The sequence below is a fragment of the Prionailurus viverrinus genome, chromosome B4 (genome assembly GCF_022837055.1).
Source record: "Prionailurus viverrinus isolate Anna chromosome B4, UM_Priviv_1.0, whole genome shotgun sequence".
NCBI classification, from domain to species: Eukaryota; Metazoa; Chordata; class Mammalia; order Carnivora; family Felidae; genus Prionailurus; species Prionailurus viverrinus.
Window position 1 is genome coordinate 52,934,385 of NC_062567.1, and position 18,757 is coordinate 52,953,141.

Below are 18,757 nucleotides of genomic sequence, written 5' to 3' on the forward strand. Positions count from 1 at the left end.
AAATGTATTTGCTTATTTCCACTCCCTCTTGTGACCCCACTAAAAGAATAGTAAAGGAATAAAAGAGGCATAAACTCAAAAGAATGACAGAATAGGAAGAGATACAAAAGCAGACAAACGATGTCAAAAAGTTTACAATCAGGTAAACAATTGAACAAGTGATAACTGATAAATCAGAATGTAGGAAGCTCTGAACCTTCAAGTGACTGTGTGTGTGTGTGTGTGTGTGTGTGTGTGTGTGTGTGTGTGTGTGTCTGTTGGCACAGGGTGGGGTATATAGACAGAAGCCAACAAGATTCAAGCTAAATTGTACTATAGTAATCTTGAAAGGCTCAGAAATTAGAGGCACCTGGTACTCCTGGAGGTGGAAGTGATAGGTGAAACCAAATAAGAGGTTTGTTTGAAAGTCTTTAAAAAGAGCAGTGAAAGGCACCTGGGTGGCTCAGTTGGTTAAGCATTGACCCTTGATTTAAACTCAGGTGATGATCTCATGGTTCGTGGGATCAAGCCCCTTGTCAGGCTCTGCACTAATAGTGCAGAGCCTGCTTGGGATTTTCTTTCTCCCTATCTCTCTGCCCCTCTCCCACTCACATGCGTGGACTCTCTCTCTCAAAAAATAAATAAACTAAAAAGAAAAGGAGCAGTGAAGCCTCTAGATCTTGTCTCCAAATTGTCTTAAAATACAAGGTTACTTCTCTAGAGAAATTGGACAGTACTAGTAAGATGACCTACAGATTTTGATATTTGCAGGTCTCCAATCAGACAGCAATATCCTTGACTAATAACCCTACGAGGAAGCCCACCAATTGATAAGCTCTATTCACACAGAACTTCTATCCTCTTTTTTAGCTTCATTCTTAGATATAAGAGTCAGGATCCCCATGCATTTGAAGAGAATCTCCAACAGGAACACAGAGACAAAACAAGCAAACAAGAAACACACACAGGAAAACTGGGAGGACAGCGTGGGGTGGGGGGAATAATGCAGAAAACACAAGAAATCTTCATTAAAAGATGTGATGAATACTTTTCAGAAATAAGAGGTAATCCGTGAACCAAGAACACAAGGAATATTCAGACAACCAAAAATAAAGTCCTTTAAAATTAAAAATATAGTAAACACACAAATTCACAATTCATGGAAGAGTTGAAATACATAGTTGAGGAAGTACCCCAGAAAGTAGGTCAATAAGATAAAAGAGGGTTTTTTAAGATAATAAATTACAGACTCAAACAGAAAAATAAACATCCAACTAATAGGAATCCAATAGGGGAAAACAACAGAAAGAGGAAAATTTTCAAAGCCATGCTAAAAAACAATCCTAAAATTAATGAGTCCATTAAGGGCTCAATAAAGTGAATAAAAAAGACTGATACCAAAGTATACAACAGAGAAATTTTAGAGGAAAAAAAAAAGAAAAACTTGTGAAAGATTGAAAAACACACACCTACAAAGAAGTAGAAATAATAATGATGTTAGATGGATCAAAAGCAACACTGGAAACTATAAGAAAATGGAGTTAGGCCATCAAAATTTTTAATGAAAATTTTTCCCAAACTGGCATTTCTACACCCAGCTCAAATATGAAAAGTGTGAAGGCAACATAAAGACATTTTTAAATGCATAGTCCAAAAAACCTTACTCCTATGCCCTCTTTCTGGGAAGATACTGGAGATACTCCAGTAAAATAGTAGGTTTACCAAAAAGAGGGAGCTGAGAATCCAGAAATCCAGGGCTTTCGTGCAGGAGAGACACAAAGGGGATTCCTAGGGAGATAGCTATGCCTCAGATCAAAAGAGCAATTAATTACTTTCAGTTTCAACTCAGACATAACTTGGAAGTTGTAACTCCCATCCTTACAAGAAAGCTGAACAAGCTGAAAATCAACATCTTTTTTTGTACTCATCAAAGACTTGAGGTCATAGGGCAAACCACCAGCTTCAGTCTGGAGAAACAGGCAAATCCAGAGTCAGAGCTAAGACCTGTTTGTCTGGGGCAAGAGATGCTGGAGCCATAAATTGGCAGGAACAGCTCAATGAGGATTTGGAATTGGTAACAATGGAATTGCTGGAGGCTGAGTGTGAACTGGCATAGGGATGAGAAACTCCTGGGAGTCAAGTAGGCATCCATATTTTCATGAGTTTTATCGCCAGGAATCCCACCAGGTTTTCAGGGTGAAAAACTGAGAAAGATCCTATTGGTGCTCTAGCAGGGATAGAGAAAGAGTAACCGTTGTGAAATATGGCCAAAGATTCTCCATATTATTAAGAAGGGCACTTGTCGTGTTGAGTACTGGGTGTTATATGTAAGTGATGAATCACTAAATTCATCTGAATACTCCTGAAACCAACATTACACTATATGCTAACTAACTAGAATTTAAATAAAAATTTAAGGGAAAAAAAGTCAATAGCAAGAGGTTTGGCAGTTTCTTATGAAGTCAAACCTATACTTACCCTATGGCTCACCAAACCCACTCAAAAATATTTACTCAAGACAAACAAAAACATAGGTCAACAAAATACTTTTACAAGAATGTCTGTAGTAGCTTTATTCATAAAAACCCAAGACTGGAAATGTCCAAATGTCCATCAATGGGAAAATGAATAAACAAATTACAGTATCTTTGTATAATGAAATCTTACTCAACAATAAAAAGGAATAAACTATAGATATATTAAGTAACATGAATAACTCTTACAGAAATCACATTGTGTGAAAGAAAACAAACACAAAATAGTATATATTGTGTGATTTCCTTTATGCAAAGTTCTAAAACAGGCAAAACTAATCATTAGTGATAAAAAGCAGAAGAGATTTTTATCACTCTTTGGGGACCAGCGAGTAGGGGTCAACTAGGAAGCAACATCAGAATATTTCTAGGGTAATGGAGCTGTCCCCTATGTTGATGGAGTATAGGTAACACAGGATTTATCTTTGCCAAAACTGGATGAACTTAAAACTTCATTCTGATTTTATGGAATGTAAATTTTAACTCAAAATAAAAAATAGGGGTGCCTGGGTGGCTCAGTCGGTTAAGCGTCTGACTTTGGCAGATCAGGTCATGATCTCACAGTTTGTGAGTTCAAGCCCCACATCGGGCTCTGTGCTGTCTGCTCAGAGCCTGAAGCCTGCTTTGGATTCTGCGTCTCCTTCTGTCTCTGCCCCTCTCCCACTTGTGCTCTGTCTCTCTCTGTCTCTCAAAAATAAATAAATGTAAAAAAAAAATTAAAAAATAACCTTAACAAATATATATATTTTTTAATTTGTAGCAATGTGGGTGCAGTGTCCCACAACCGGGGGCTCTTTTATAAACCCTGGTGCTGCAGCAGCTGTGATTCTCAAACATGGCCACATGTTAGCTATTTATTGGGGAGCTTGTATTCTGCCAGTTCCTGGGGCTGACTTACCCCCAGAAATTCTGACTCTTGGGGTGGTGATCTTGAGATCTAAATTTCAGAATAAATTCCAGAGCTGCTTAATGTATACTTGAGGGTTTAGATCTTAGTAGACATTTTTAAGAGGCTGCTATAATATTTGGCCCCAGTCACCTCTGCCATTTTTGAGTTGTGACATGAGTGAATTAAAAGATAAGTATGTTTATTCAAACCCATGTATATTTTAAAAGAATTAGGTATGAGTTGGAAGATAGAGGAAAGGAGCTACAATATATTGAGAGTCTAAGCTGGGCCAGGGAAGTTATTAAGCATTTGACGTAGATAATTTCATTTAAATTCTCTAAGAAGCACACTTATCATTTATTATATATTTTTACCACAATCACCAGAATCTAAGCCCTTAGCTATTAACAGTCTTGCCTTTTAAACTCCAGCAAAACCAACTTCCTTGAAACCTCTTAATGGGCCCTGGGCCTTTGCAATGCCTAGGATATATTTCCCCTTCATCCACCAGATGTACTTCTACACATCTTTAGGGTCCTTATGCATTATATGCAGTCTTTCCTGCTTCTTCCCTTAATCTGTCAGCAGAATTTTATTCTTCAGGCAGAAATTGTATGTGCTATCCTAGGATTTGTAGCAAAGTGTGTTTTGGAATTCTCTTACATGAATCAGAGATAGTCATTGGTAACTAATTTAATGCTAAATGCACTTAAATGGAGAAAACACTACAAATAAGTCTTTGGCAGTCAAAAAAAAAAAGGATTCTCCATAATAAATTCCTACTTTCCAGGGAAAAAGACCTTATGATAGCCTTATCCTATCTGAAAGAAGGGTATTTCTCTCACTTCAATCCCCAATGGTCTTCCTGTCTCACCTAACGTGGGGAAAACAAAAACAAAAACAAAACCGATGGTATACTTGCAAAGTGCACTGCCTAGGGACACAGGGCCTCTGAAAGACTGAAATTTCATAAGATAATAGAACACTTTCCCTGTCCCATATCTTCCACCACATTAATAGAGCTCCAATAGAACATTAGTAGATTACATCTAAAAGAGTTACAAGACACAGATTCTCTCTGAGAAGTACTTATGGAAGCTCAAAGTCAATAATAAGACAAAATCAATGATATTAGAGAATTTTGAAGCCTCCAGAGCTTTTAGATATGGAAACATTAAACACAGCCAAACTCCTAGCCAAATTAGCATAAAAATTCATACTAAAGGCTTATTTATCTCTGTTTCTATTATCCAATACATCACATCTGGCTTTCAACATAAAAATGATAAGGCATGCTACAAGACAAGAAAAAAAGTAAAACACCATAAAGAGACAAAGCAAGCATCAGAACCAGACACAGCATAGAACAATGACCCAGGTGTTGGAATTATCAGACAGGGAATTTAAAATCACTATGATTAAGGTATAAAGGCTCTAATGAAAAAATAGACTATATGCAAGAACAGAGTGTTAATAAGTAGAGAGATAAATAAAATCAAATCTAATAAATCAAATCTAATAAAAAATCAAATTAAAGTGCGAGACATAAAATTACTACAATAAAAATGAAGAATCACTTTGAAGAATTCATCAGTGACAGGGTATCGCTGAGAAAGTATCAGCAAGCTTGAATATATGTCAATAGAAATTCCCCAAGTTAACTTGTGGGACAATTTCAAAAGGTGTAACATACATGTAATTGGAATAACAGAAAGAAAAAAAGAGAGAAAGGAACAAAAAATATTTAAAGAATAACAGTTGAGAATTTTCCAAAAATAATGACAGACACCAAACTACAAATCTAGGAATCTCAGAGGACATCAAGAAAGATAAATACCAAAAATGATACTTGGGCATGTCACAAACAACAGAAACCAAAGACAAAATCTTGAAAGAAGCTGGGGCGAGGCAGGGAGTGAAATCACCTTATTCATAGTGAGAAAAAAAATGAATTATAACTGACTTCTCATCAGAAGCCATTTCAGCAAGAAGATAGTGGAGTGAAATGTTTAAAGTGCTGAGAGAAAAGAAATCACCAACTTAAAATTCTATGTCCAGTGAAAGTATCTCTCAAAAGTGAAGGAGAAATAGAGACTTTCCCAGGCAAAACTGGGAGAATCTATCAACAGCAGATCTACCCTACAAAAAAATGTTAAAAGAAGTTTTTTGAGAGACAGAAATGGTTTAGATAAAAAACTCAGGGCTAAATAAAGAAAGGAACAGCATCAGAAAAGGAATTAATGAAGGTACAATAAAAATCTTTTATTTTTCTTATTCTTAATGCATCTAAAAGATAATTGCTTAAAATAATAGTAATAATATAGAGAATGATTATAGCTTATAGATAAGTGAAATAAGTGACAGAAATACTGTAAGGGTCAGGAAGGAGGAATTATAAATACTCTGCTATAAGGTACCTGCACACACATGAAGCAGTATAGCATTATCTGAAGGTGGACTTAAACTAAAAATGTATACTGTAATCTTTGCGGTAGCCATTAAGAATTGTTAGAAATAAGTATAATTGATATGCTAAGAGTGGAAAAGAGTGGAGAAAAAAATGAAGCCATATAAATTGCTGAAAAAGAGGAGAAAAAAGAGCAACAAATCTATATTGGAGCAGGAAAACAGAGGACCTGAGAAAGGAGTTCTCCCAGAATGAAACCAAGAGACCACCCAGTATGTGTGAATGTGTTGAAAATAGACACTTATTTTAGTTTGCAGATGAAATATTAATAAGTATATAGAAGACTAAACCAAAGTAAAACTGAGGCAATAACTAACTCCAAATAAAACAAAAAGTTGTACAAGGAAAGAAATATTCTGATACATTCAATCCATATTCTTAATAACATAAATAATATATACTAATTTAACAAAAACGTGATACAATGATACTGAGTAAGGTGGGGTAAGATGGGGGAGTATATAAGATAACAAAATCCTCATTTTCCTTAGAAAGAATACAACACATAACTTTTTTTTTAAGATTAAGAAAAGGCAACATAAGCACAGTATTTAGAATTATAGAGTGGGGCGCCCGGGTGGCTCAGTTGGTTAAGTATCTGACTGTTGATTTTGACTCAGGTCATGATCTCATGGTTTGTGGAATTGAGCCCACATAGTGCTCTGTGCTGACAGCTCACAGAGCCTGCTTGGGATTCTCTCTCCCTCTCTCCTCTGCCCCTCCCCCATTCATGCGAACATGCGTGCACGCTCTCTCTCTCTCTCAAAAATAATAATTATTATTTTTAATAATTATTAAGTAATAATAAATAAACATTAACAACGAATTATCTAGTAACAACCTAAAGAAACAACAAAAAGAACTGAAAGTGATTGCCTCTATGGAATAGGGAATAAAAGATGGAGCAGGGAACACTATTTACCTGTTTATTTATGTATCTATTTATTTGCTTACTGTTTTAAGCTACTACCTTACTTTTTTAAATGTGCTTATTTATTTTTTAAAATGAAAAATAATTTTTTTAAAAAGAAAGAAAACAAATAGGAGGGAGCTAAAGGACATTCAGGAAGATGATTAAGTCTAGGATGCTTCCAATAGAGATTAAGAAAAGAAAATTGATTGGGGTGCCTGGGTGGCTCCGTTGGTTAAGTGTCCAACTCTTGATCTTGGCTCAGATCATAATCTCACAGTTTGTGAGTTCAAACCCTGAGTCTAGCTCTGCACTGACAGCGCAGAGCCTGCTTGGGATTCTGTCTCTCCCTCTCTCTGCCTCTCCTCTACTCATGTTCTCTCTCTTTCTCAAAATAAATAAATAAACTTTAAAAAAAGATAAGAAAAGAAAAAATTTGATTAAAGAAACACTTAGGGGATAAAGTTTATAGGAGTTGGAGATGAATTTGAAAAAAGACATGAAGGAAATGTACGTATTGAGGGTAACTCATGGATTCTGGCTAAATTATAGGAGGTGCTATTCCTAAAGACAGAAAACAGTAGAAGAGGAAAAATTTGGGTCTGAGGACCTGAATTTTGTGTTAGACATGTGGATTTGAGGTGCCTTTGAGACATCATCAAGACAGGGATCTATTTGTATCCAGAACTAAGTGGAGAGATTTGAGCATGATATATATTTGGAAGTCACAGACCTATAGATGGTGACATGGATGAAATTGCTTAGTGGAGAAAAACACAGGAAGGAGAGAATATTGCCTAGGAGTGAGCTATGAATACTAACTACAGGTAGGCAAATAAAAAAGGATGAGTATGTAAAAGGGCTGGAAAAGGCTTGGCCCCAAGAGGTGGAATGAAAATCCAGAGTAGAGTGTCACTGAAGGCAAAGGAATAAAGTATTGACTAAAGACATGATCAATGGTGCATAAGAATGTCTCTTCCCTCATATGGAACATATTTTTGAGGTGATCCAAGGAGGATTGGTCATGGCCTGTTTGGAATATCAAAATATCAGTGGCTGATATTTAATCATTTCAAAAAATATAGGTTTAGTAAACTATAGTTCTAGAGAGAAATGGCCATATTAACATATAGCAACAGTTTCCATGATTTCAAAACAAAGCATTTCAGATGCATTAAATATAAGGAGGAAAACAAGTAGGAGAAGGTGACCTAGCATTTACTGAGATACTACATATGGCACTTAACACATTTTAACTCATGTAATCCTTAAAACAATTCTCTGGTCTATTACATATCTCTATTCCCATTTTTCAAAATAGCTATTTGAAGCATGTAGAAGTTAAACAACTTACATCATTTTATTCTCATTCAAGATCTGCCTAGAAAATATCTTACCAAACTTTTTAAACATAAGGTTTTTTTTTATGGGGAGTAACCCCATTCAACAGAACTGAAGGGACTTGAGGTATTATTCTTCCCATATATATTCAGAAATTTCTTAATAAAAGTGAGTTAACATTTTTACACTGAAAAGAATAATTATTGATTAAATTTATGCATGGTAAACATTCATCTTTAAATTAAGAAAATTCTAGCTTATAGATAGAAATAATGAAGTATTAGAGAATTTATGCCAACTAATTAGTACTAAATTCTGCCAGTTTTTTCTTTGTGTGTCTTTAGAATCCAATTTCCCTTTTTGCTACCATCTCAATTCTGCTTCTGATTTTTTTGTGTCCTATCATTCTCTGCCTGCAATCCTCTCATCCATCTTGTGCATCATGACATATCAACCTCTCTACAAAACTTTTAATTGTATCATCCTGCAGTGAAGAAAGGACTCCCGGTTACATACATATGTGCCTAAAGTCCATAGCCTAGCAGGCAGGATGCACCATAGTCTCACCACAACATTTATTCTCAGACTTATATCCCCATTTAAATGATCGCCTCCCACCAAGTCATTCTGCTCCATGTCCCTTACCTTTCTTGTGCTGGCTTCATTCATGTGAGCCCCTTTGTTTGAAATTCTATGTCACGTCCTCTGCCTATCCAGATCTCACCCATCTTCGAAATTTCATCCTTTTCATAAATGTTTATTTTTCCTCCACAACATTCCAGGTCATAGTCATCTTTCCCTTTATGCTTTTACGCCAATATCTACAAACTTCATTTAGCGTTGCTTCAAGAACTATAGCAAGCTGGCTTGAATTTTCACTTTTTTTCTTATCAGCCTATGAAATTTATATGATTTGCCTTTTCGTTAGATTTTAAACTGCTTAAGAGCAGACACCAATCAAATACAAATTAAAGGCCATCTTTTACAGCCAAACCACTATGGCGGATATAAAAATAAAGCTATGAAACAAGACAGACACAGTCCCTGTTCGCACAGTGTTTATAGGCTCCATCCTTTTTAGCACCAGCCAGTCTTTTGTGTGTTAGTGGAGATAAAGCTATATTTCGTGACTATGCCTATCCATACACTACTAGTGTATCATGAAACAGACTTTTACATTATACAAAGTGCCAGTGGAACATGAAAAAAAAATTTATCAAGACAAGTCTGTATTCTCAAATTCACAGTCTAAAGCCAAGAAATTCACTGTTCTTCCATACCCATATATCTTTGTTCTTGTCAGTAGAAATATACAGAAGCAAACTTGTACTGAATCCTGTGGGTGTGGTTTTACCACTGGGCCATGTTCAAATAAATTCTTTGTGCATTTTGTAAATTAATCTATTTTATGGGACCCAGTGGAGACTAAATGCCCGCTTCATCTGGCGTAATACATTCATTTTTTTCTTAATGTCATTATATACACCAAACCAAATTCTACCCACCGTGATCACAAACTCACCAAATGTTTCTGGGCCACACGTTTCTCTCTTCTGAAATCAAAGAATTAATGCTTGAGAATTTTAAAGGTCTTTCTAGTTATAGAATTCTACAACTATATACATACCACCTGAACTTAGAATCAGAGTGGTAAACATAGTAAAGACAACAAACAAAGAAAAAATTTCTTTAGATGGGTAATGATTAATTTTATTTGTCAACTTCACTGTACCCCAGGATTCCCAGATTAAACATTATTTCTGGGTGTGTCTGTGAGGGTGTTTCAGGATGAGATTAGCATCCAACTCAGTATATAGTCGTCCCCAAAGTGTGTAGGTATCATGCAATCGTCCTGGGGCCTCAACAGAACAAAACACAGAGGAAGGAGGAACTTGCCTCTCTTTTCTCCCTGCATGTCTGCTTAAGCTGAAACATTGGTCTCCTGCCTTGGACTGGAATTTACACCTTCATCTCCCCTCATTCTCAAGGCTTTAGACTTGGACTAGAATTATAACCACTAGCTTTCCTGGCTCCCCAGACTGCAGATAGTGAACTTCTCAGCTTCATAATGACTTGAGCCAATTCCTCATAATAGATATATATATGTGTGTGTGTATATATGTATGTGACTGTGTGTATACATATAGATATGTATGTATGTGTATAAACATACACATGTACACACTCACACACTCACACTACTGGTTCTGCTTTGCAGTAGAACTCTTATACAAATTGCAAAATGACAATGAGATTGACGAAGGTGAGGCCAAAGAGGTTAGAATGGGGATCTAGATGTAGCTCCTGCTGTACTTACTAAAACAAACACCCTACCACCTAATGATAGAAATGTTTGAGTGCAAATGGAGCAACGAAAACTTAGCCTAGCAGTACTGGATAAATACATGGCATTTGAAAAATCTCTTTAATGCAAGATTATATATCTGAAAATACTAAAACCGGGTAAGGTTCCTAATTATTCTTCCGGATCCACTGAAAGAAATAGAGGCAATCCTACAACATGAGAAGGATAGAGAAAGCCCATTTCAGTGTCTCTCAAATTTTGACGTACATGTGATTCACCTAGGGGTCTCTTAAAATGCAGATTCTGATCCAGAAGATTTAGGCTTTTCTGCTTGGAAAGCAGTGATCCTTAATTTGTCAAACCCAACCAATTATAGGGAATATAAACACCTCTTTTAATCGGTGGCAATGTAGGTGTGACGGAACCAAAATAAAGATCACACTTACTAGTGACATCTTGCCAGTTCAGGCTGACCATAGTTTTCCCAGACATGAACTCTTTAAGACTAAGCCTCCATTGCACCTGGACACTGTCCTTTTATGTATATCAGATTCTACTGAAAGCAACATGTCAAGGTTCATGCCTTCCCACAGAGCTGGTAACAAGACTGATCCCCCATCGATTTATCAATAACTAAAGTCCATTCTCATATTGCTTCATCCTTTCAGACCAACTGCCAAGCCTGCAGTAGTCCCACTACTTACATTTTCTGGCTTAACAGGTCTGTCCTATCATGATGATAAGCCTCCACAAGAGCTACCTCCACTTGCCTTCACAAGCCAAGTGCAACTCCCAAGACCCACAAGTTCCTCTTAGTACATTGTGGCCAATATTACTTAAGGCACAACAAATGTTGCCATTGTGTGCAATTTTTCTTCTTGAAATTCAAGGAATGAACGGTCTGATCATCTGATCAAGCCAATATTCACTTTTTGGGGCACCATCCTGATTCCATCAAAACAAACCTGTATAGCACTCTATCTGCATTCACATCTGGTATTGTCAGAAGAGCAAAGTAGACCCTGACATGCAAGGAAGGCAGTGATGCTGCAAATTATCTCCCATCATGCCCAATTGCCTTAACAGGCTGTCATCTTAGTTCACAGCAAGGCACCAAATCAGCTACAGATGCCAAATCTGTAATGTATGCTCCAGTTCAATGATAGGTTTTCTCTAGAAGCTGCAAAAGAACCAGCACAATTAACACAACTGACATAACGTTACCCATAATGGCAATTGCAACCTGCTCTTATTCAAATGAGTCATCACGAGATGCTGATTAATATCTTTTCTCTAAATTTCCCAAGTACATTCTTTGGGTGAATCTTGTAGTATGGCTTTAATCCAGTTCCCCTTTCCAGGGGAAAAATCGGGGGCTTTACCCCACATTGGCTATGATTCAACACCACATCTGAAACAGCTAAAAGTATGATTCTCTGGTGCAGAGACAGTCTCTCAAGCAGTGATGGTGCCCTTTCCTAGCATCATCACCCAGTTACACACTCCTTTCCCACAGTTTCCATTTATTACCTTGTTTCACCCTTCCCAGGTCAGAGTCTCTGCCCAACCACAGAGTAGGCATAGCTTTGCCAGAGTCTGCCCAGAAAACAGGACTAGGGTTAGCAAGGTTAAGGATGATGAGACTATTTCTACTACTAACCAGTGAGACAGCACTGAGTCAAATTCAGAGAAATTAAAATAGTGTTCTGAATGCTGTATCTTTCTCCAGACACACAAGGGCAGTCCCAGAGCCAGCAAATCAGAATATAGAAAAACAAAGAAAAACTTTGTGAGACAGGAAGAATGCAGGATTATTATGATAGCATCAAACCCCACTCCTTTGTTACCGATTCCACATTCCAGAACCTGTCCAAAAGTGTCACCCTATTACTACCCATATTGGCAGATGAAAGATACATTCACCAAAGTGAGTCAGCCATTTTTCCTGCCGTATCATTCCCCAGGGTACTGATAGATGTTTTAATTGCTCATTCCAGTTCTCAACAAAACTTTTACTTTGTGTGTGATCAATGGTATCTGTCCATTCATTATTACTCTTTGTAGTCCAGTTTTGTACATTGCTAGCAGCCCAGTGCACACCTTGATCCAATGAAACCTGGGGAACCAATTAATGCACCACCTGGTGGTCCATACCATAAATGGTATTCTCACAGCTTAGGTCACCAGGTAAGCACAGACCAAAGTAGCTTACATGTCTACTCGAGGCAGGACCCATTTGAAACCAGCTGGGACTACTAGTGAGAGCCCTATGTATTCACTTGCCAGCTAAATGCTAGCTCTTCAGAAACTCTTACCCAAAGCTATCTTCAGATGGTTCTTTCCTTGTTGACATCTGTACCGTCTTTTACCTCATTAGAAGCTTCAACAGGAAGCAAAGGAATGTGCCATTTTTTTCCACCCAGTATTTCATAGTGTAAGCATTTTCATGCTGCTCAGTTCAAGTAACTGGGTAGTTATTTCCAGGGGCTGGACAAGGACAACCTCTACATTCTGGTCCCCTTGTGAGCCATCAGCTGAGCCTTTCTGGTTGGCATCTACATAGCCCACTTCAATTCACCACTGGAATTCCTACAGGTATTTTCATGAGTGCATTCTGCATAAAGTGTTGTCAAGACCTTGGCAAGGTCAAATTCTGGCAGTACTATGGATACGCCATCCTAAATTTTGACCACTATTCAAACTTACTGTTGCTTCTTCAGCCAAGGTTTTATGACCCAGTGATTAAATGGGGCAAACTTCTAGACTGTATTTCATTCTCAATTTGGGAACTTTCATCAGTAAACCAGGAAATTAATTCTGCTTTAACAAGGAGAAAAACATAATTCAAACCATTCAACACTAAGAGTTGCCACTTTTGGAAGCTCCTATTGTTAGTTCTAAGGGCAGGGCAGCAATATAGATATGGATACACTATACATCTTCAGGGCCACAGACAGTGGGGTGCTCCCATATCTATATACCATTTCCATTTTAACACTGAACTCTTCTGAAATACTCCTTCCTTATGGGAAATGAATCTGACATTACCCAAGACATAAAGGTGCTTTGAATCTCAGAATCTTTTTTTTGTAATTTTTTAATTGTATTTATTTACCTATTTTGAGAGAGACAAAGACAGCATGAGTGGGGGAGAGGCAGGGAGAGAGAGGAGAGAGAGAGAGAGAGAGAGAGAGAGAGAGAGAGAGAGAGAGAATCTCAAGCAGGCTCCACACCGCCAGTGCAGAGCCCAGTGCAGGGATAGAACTCACAAAACTGTGAGATCATGACCTGAGCCTAAACCAAAAGTAGAATGCTTAACCAACTGAACCATCCAGGCACCTCTCAGAATCATTTTAAAGCCCTGATTAATGGGAGCATCTCCACTAAATCCCAGTAAGAGGCCAGTAATTATTTATCAAAGGGGCTAAATCTCTTCTTGGCATCATGTAACTATAAATCCAATATTCCAAAATTACCATTTGGGAGGAGAGGATAGCGTTAAGGAATTCTGCAAGAGACTCCAGTCTGCATGTGTCTAGATAGTAAAAACCTCCAAAATAATTTGTGCATAAGGCCAACCCAAATGGTACTGTTTTGGGCTACAGCTTCTGCAAGCTTCTCAAAGCCTGTTTCTTGTTGTTGTTTTGATCTCTTTCAAATTCAGATTTTGTTTTCTTGCCAATGTATTAGGGCTAACAAGATTCCCAGTAACAGTGTATGTGTTCCCCATAGCCAAAATTCTCCACAAATTATTGTGTCTCTTTCTTATTAGCAGGGCTTGGCAAATATATCCGTGTAATTCCTGCCTCGTGTGGACTGTCTCTCATGGCCTCCAACCCAAGTCATTCTCAAATGTTTAGCCAATTGATTAGCCCTGTATTTTAGCCAGACAGATTAACCAACTTCAACTAGTCACACATACCAGTGTTATTCTCAAATCTGGGCTTCCTTCTCTGAGAGGGAAACTTCTATGCTATCATTGATGCTTATATTAACTTGCATTTGACTGTGACTGAGTTTAAACCTCACCTTGCCAGGTTGTCAACATACACGGGAGAATTCAGCTACCCTTAGGAAAGGATGGTGAATGTATATCAGTCATTCTCATGAAAAAGGGAATTTTGCCTGAGTTGCTTCTAAGACTGGGACAGAAAAGAAAGCATTAACCAAGACTATCATAGCATGCCAGTCATCTTAGCTTATTGGATTTCCTGAACAGCTCTCCCCACATCTGACATGTTGGGAATTATCAGTAGAATTACTTGATGGAAGCACAACAAACAGCAGCTAGTTTCCATGAGTCACCCACTTTTTTTCACAGGCCAGAGATGGAGGAGAGTTTAGGCAAATCTAAAAATTCCTAATTAATATAACCAATTAAAATCAAGCAAGAGGTAGGATTGCCAGTAATGGCAAAGTCTTCCGTTCATAATCACATTTATTTCACCTATGCACTTGGGTATAGAAAATGCCATTGCAAGTTTTTGCATTTGGGGTTTTTTTATTAGTTTTGTTGTGGTTGCTGTTTACTTTTCTCACTCTCCAAACAACGGTTTTGCCGTAACCCTAGTACTTAACATCGCAACTTTACCATACCTCTAAAGGCTCGCTTTTGGTCTCCTGACATTATCCTCCACTAGATAGCAGGTATTGAAGTACATTGTGCACCCAGATGTTACAATTCCATCACTCCAAAGCTATTCAATTTAAACATAGCATATATCCTTGTATCCCCTTGGGGGATACAAGTCGATCATCTTTTCCTTCACCACCTTAACAAATGGAATAAACTCAGCACTCTGCTCTACCTCATTCTTCTTCCACTCCTTATCAGTATTATGGAATTTAAATTTATTCATGCCGAAGTAAATAAAGTGAATTTAACAAGACTCTTTAGGCCAGGTGGTCACTCCTGCTGAAGTTTTTCTTCCTTCCAGCTAGCAATGTGCAAAGTGAACACAGTTTCCTTTTGTTTCAAAATGCCTGTTTTAACTTTAAGTGGTTTGATGTTATTTTTCCCTGGCCCCATAAGTAACTTCACTTTTACTAAGGCAGCTTATTATAACCAGGGGATTGTATTTCTGACCATTTCTTCCTTATTTTGTTTTTCCTTCTTCATGAATTTTCCCAATCCCTTAAGAGTCAAAGTTTTAACATCCAAATCCCATTGATAAGAATTGTCCCTGGTAGTCTGTCACAGACCTTTCACTACTTTGAACCCAGGGTGGGTTGGCAACTACCCTAACTTCAAAATTTTGTTAGATTTTCATGCTGGTCAAGATGGAGTCAGTCTACTATTACCTAATTACAACTCTGGATGATACAAAAAGCACCACCTGAGAGGTCTGAAAATTAAATAACAGCAGGCAGATTAGGAAAAGAAATTTAAACTTTTATGATGACCAGTAATGCAGTGAGTTTTCTGATCTTTTTCCCTCTTTTGTCACCCTACTTTAACCCAAGGGTGACCTACTGCACAGGAGGCACAAGTAACAAAAACTCAAAGAGAAATCCTCTTTGTCTTCCCAGAGGACCAGAAAAATAGATCATTATTTAAATGAAGTATTTCTCTGAGATTTTCTTTTTTTTTTTCATTTATTTCAAATATGCTTATAATTGTTTGTTGAAGGCTTTTTATGATGACTGCTTTAAATTCCTTGTCAGATAATTCCAACATCTGTATCACCTGAGTATTGGCATTGATTAATTGTCTTTTCTCATTCAAGTTAAGATTTTCCTGATTCTTGGTATGATGAGTGATTTTGACAGTATCCTGGACATTTTGAGTATTGTTATGAGACTCTTGTCTAAACCTTCTGAATTAGGAGATCTTTTCTGACACCGTGCTGGTGGATGAGAAGAAGAATTTTTCCACTACCCCCCAGGCGGAGATGGAAGTCGGGCTCCCCTAGTGTTCTCCATTGACACCAAAACAGAGGGTAGGGGAAGGGTGTCATCACAGCTGGATGAAGGGAAAATCTAGCCTCTTCACTCCACCTTTGCTACAGAGGATGTAACCACTATTTATTCCGGGTTGTAATGGTTGCATTAGTGTGGTTAACATCTAAAAGATTTCTTTCTTGCTAATCCGCCACTTTTCTGTTCCTTTAGCTAGAGAGACAGTTTTCCTTGGGGCTTTTTTTGTTGTTGTTGTTGTCTATGCCCATTAGTGTTTCCAGTTTGCCTCTTCAGCGTCCAGTTCAGGGTATATAAATCCTCAACAGCAACAAAATCAGCAAAGAGGAACCCTGCCAGATTTTCGATATGTTCCAAGTCCCTAATTTTTCCACCTTCTCTCTACCTTCTAAAGTATTCTAAGTTTGCTTTATTTATTTTGTCCAGGATTTTTAGCTGTACTTATTGGAAAAACTAAGGAAAAGTGTGTCTACTCCATCTTGTCTTATAACCAAAGAAACCCTGTCTTTCCAAACAAAACAATCAACTTTCTCCAGAGAATTTTAACAGAACTCAGTGTTCACATCATTCTATCAAAATGTCCAGGATACAATCTAAAATTACTTGAAATACCCAGATCCAGGAAAATGTGCCTAATTATCTAGAGTCTTCTCCTAAGTTCCTTAAATATGTACAGTCATTGAAAGTGAAAATTATAGAGGTGCCTGGGTGGCTCAGTTGGTTAAGCAGCCAACTGAGGCTCAGGTCATGATCTCACAGTCTGTGGTTTCAAGCCCCACATGAGGCTCCGTGCTGACAGCTCAGAGACTGAAGCTGCTTTGGATTCTGTCTTCCTCTCTCTCTGCCCCTGCCCCACTCATTTTCTCTCTCTCTCTCTCTCTCTCTCTCTCTCTCTCTCTCAAAAATGAATACACATTTTTTTTTAATTTAAAAAAAAGAAAGTGAAAATTATAACATTCTCTGATGTGGGTTTTCAGTTATTTATATTTAAAACATGACAACTATAACACAAAAGGAAGAAGATAAAGAGGTTTCTAAATTTTGTTCGAAGTAGCAAAATATTAACTCTAAGTAGATTCTGAAAGGTTAGTATATTGTAATCCCTACAGCATGTGTGTACATGTACACACACACACACACACACACACACAGTATATATATATATATATATATATATAGCCAATAAACCAATAATATGAAATGAATGAAATATTTTAAAAAATCAAACAATCCAAACAAAGGCAGAAAATTAGAAACAGGGAGAAAAAAATAATAAAATGATAGATTGAACCCCAGGCAGATTAATATTTGTATCAAATGTAAATAAACTAATCAATTAATTAAGAAAACAAGGAATTTCAGATTAAATTAAAAAATGAGGCCCAAGTATATGCCATCTACAAGAAATTCACTTTAACTACAACAGTATAGATATGTGAAAAGTAGAGGAGGGGAAAAATATGCCATGCAATTATTAATCAATAAAAAAACTGGAGTTATATTAATATGGGACAAAGTATATTTCATAATAAAGAAGATATTATGAAATATATTAGAAGTGTGGATTTGTATCCATAGATAATTATAAAAGATTGGTTCTCCAAAAATATATAACAATCTTAAATTTGTGTGCACTCTACAGTAGAATTTCAAAATATATGAATCAAATACTAATACAGCTTAAAGAGAAATAAACAAATCCACAATACCTGGAGACTTAGAGTCCTCTTAGTAACTGACAGAACAAGAAGACCATCAAACCACAAGGATATAGAAGATGTGAGCAACACTAGGAACTAATGACCTAGTTGACATTTATGGATATTTAGAGAATATAGAATATCCTACCCAACAAACAGAGTACACATTTGTTTCCAGTTTACATGAACATTCACCAACACAAACCATGTATTTGGCCATAAAACAAACCTTAAAATACTTGAAGAAATTATATTATCCAAATTATTTCTCTGGCTATATCAGAATTAAGTTGTAAGTCAATAATAGAAAGATATATATGGAAAATATCCAAATAAGTGAAAATTAAGCAACTTGCTTCTAAATGCCACATGGATCAAACAGGAAGTAGTGGGAAAGTCAGACACTCATTTAAACTGAATAAAAATTAAAGTAATATATCAAAATTTGTAGCAGGAAGCTAAATCAGTGACTAGGGGATATGGAGATATATAGATATAGATATAGATGATATAGATATAGATATAGATATAGATATAGATATAGATATAGATAGATAAAGATATCATTAAAAAGTTGTATCAGATGGGGTTCCTGGGTAGCTCAGTAGGTTAAAAGTCCAAATCTTGATTTCAACTTAAGTCAGGGTCTCACAGTTTATGGGATCGTGCCCAGTGTCAGGCTCTGTACTGACAGCTGAGAGCCTGCTTGGGATTCT